This window comes from Penaeus vannamei, chromosome 11 (genome assembly GCF_042767895.1).
Source record: "Penaeus vannamei isolate JL-2024 chromosome 11, ASM4276789v1, whole genome shotgun sequence".
NCBI lineage: Eukaryota > Metazoa > Arthropoda > Malacostraca > Decapoda > Penaeidae > Penaeus > Penaeus vannamei.
In genome coordinates, this window is record NC_091559.1 from 32,853,863 (window position 1) to 32,856,362 (window position 2,500).

Below are 2,500 nucleotides of genomic sequence, written 5' to 3' on the forward strand. Positions count from 1 at the left end.
TTGCGATCATGCCACGCAGAGATCCACAAATAAATGAATTACAAAAGCATCTGCCGGTAATAGATATATGTCCATCCACGCAAACAAAGATATGCCTTGTGCAAATTTAAGACCTTCAGATCTGTAACATAATAGCTCTGTTTTAAAGACAAGAAAAAGCGAACTGGCATATAGTATCTTGGACAGCACAAAACTTTTGCAATTGTTCATCCCAGTACATAAATTTTCTGGTGTGCCTCGTGAGGAACACACGGAAGTCGTTCATGATCAAGGCCGCTGCAAAGAAGGGGGCGCGCTGGTTCACAAAACGATACCATGTCATACAGCAGTGTGTTGACTACAGATTAGTGATTCCTGACGACGCCTTGGATGGCGTTATCAAACTGCTATGTAGATACATTACAGGCAAAGCATGGTCCAGTGGTACTTGAATCACCCCCTTGCCTATCATCAGCTGCACTTAATGAAAGCTCCAATATGCAGGCGCACCACTCTGTGCGTTCCCCCACAGGTACAGCTTTGATGACATCTCACTTACTTTCATTTTTTAACTGTGCCCTTACCTCATTCTCCCAGTACTTGGGTATGGAGGCCAATGTGAGGCAGGCATAGGATCGCTGGATAGTAGATGGATATAGTGTCATTCACCTTTCATCACAGGGAGCAGCTTCTTGGTGATGTTGAATGCTCTGGCTGAAAACTGTTGCAACAACCAGTCTTCCAACCGGCATGTGTGCTCCTCCAGTGGGGGAGAGGACATCCCTGCAGGTCTCACTGGCAAATCATCGGACCTAGAGGTCACATTATCTGCTGTCAGTGCAGCTACTAATGGGGTGTGGTGGGGGAAGTCAGCATGTACTAGCCTCAATTTCTTGCAAGCACTCATTGACAGAATCAGCACCTTGGCAGAGGGTACAAAGTATACCTCTTACCTTGTAGAGAGGTTGCCCAAGGTGGAGGGAGACCTGCACACGCATATACCAAGGCACTTCGGGGTGTCGTCCGCAACATCCCAACAGTCTTCAGTAGGTCTGCCGTAGTAGCACATACCTGTGCACCAGTGTCTGCCATGACTGCGACCTAGTGCTTGGCCCTGTCCTCACGTACTCTAGTTACCTTCACCATGGGTTGGTAGGTGACGCTGCTGCTCATCATCATTGTGGTTCCCGAGACAACAGTAGTGATGCACCTTTATACTGACTATGCATTATTTGCATGGAAGGAAGAGGGTAGATGAATTCTTTATTCAAAGATCATCTTCAGCAATACGTTAGAAATGCATTTACACTTCCTGTGCATTTGTGCTGTTTATGAATATATATTTGTATGGGATTAAGTGGGTGGGAGTAAATGACAGAGGATAGATAGTGATATAAACTTGATATCAGTGTCTAACTAATGGTATGTGTTTTTCCTTGACTGATGCTTCCAGTGTGTAATGTATGATAATGATAACATTTCTAGGGTACTCAGAATTAAACCATATCAATTTGTCACATCAAAATTTATTTGATAATATAAAATTCTTCATAGAAGATATACACAAAAGTATAAAACGTCGTATAAAATATGTAATACAAAATGTGAGAACAGATCATGGCTCATATCGAGTCTCAGTCCACTAGCTGTGGAATAATAATAACTACAAAAACATACAATGTACATTCCTACATCACGCACTTTGGCGGAAACACATCTAACGAGAACATCGGAAATACTACAGCTACTTGTTGACGGACAAATAGCTGAGTAAACTGTTGGTCATCATCAGGTCATGCTTCGCGCGCTTTGCCCTTTTCTTGCTCTTTGTGCTGGCGCCGCTGTCCGCCGAACAGGAGCTCCCGTGGCTGGCGCTGCTGGCGCCGCTGGAGGCTCGGAGTCTCTCCTGAGCTGCGTCGGGAAAGAAGGGTCGTGGTGAAAGAGGGAATTCTCGCATTAGAAATAATGGAAGACATTTGCACGGACAAGCACGCACGCAAGCACACACACACACACACTCACGCAAACACACACACACTGATAAATCAGCATATCAAATCCACAAATTAGCACACAGCCAAATGCTAGGTCAACTAACCCTTATGTCTACGCTGCTATATATATATATAAAAAAAAAAAAAAACGAAATGAACACTACACGAATAAAGAGCGGAAGCATTACTCACCATCATTACCTCCGGTGTGGAAGAGGCTGTAATCTCCGTCAGCTGTTTTGCCGTGGAAATGCACCATAATGACAGTGCTAGGAGTCCAGTCAATAAAAAAATAGTCTGATTCGCCGAAGAGTGAGGAGAGAGGGGTAGGTGTTCACTGCTCCGCTTTCGAGTGCGATATGCTGGGAAGGGGTGAGGCTTTGGCGTTTTATAGATAGGGCTCTGGCGTGCGTGTGTGGCGGACGTCAGGTATCGTGCATTCCCACGTGCTCTTCTCTGCGTTGAATCACTCGGTCTCTATCTCTGTCTGCGTCTCCCCCTCTCTCTCTATCTCTTTCTTTCTCATT

At 45.0% G+C, this 2,500-nt stretch overlaps 1 long non-coding RNA gene across 1 annotated transcript; it reads right to left on the reverse strand.

Moving 5' to 3' along the window:
- Positions 1–1,489: 1,489 nt before the first annotated feature.
- Positions 1,490–2,338, reverse strand: LOC138863197 (uncharacterized). Its single transcript, XR_011398836.1, has 2 exons — positions 2,166–2,338; positions 1,490–1,890 (listed from the first exon to the last, which is right to left on the reverse strand). It is a non-coding gene; the product is annotated as an uncharacterized lncRNA (long non-coding RNA).
- Positions 2,339–2,500: the final 162 nt, after the last annotated feature.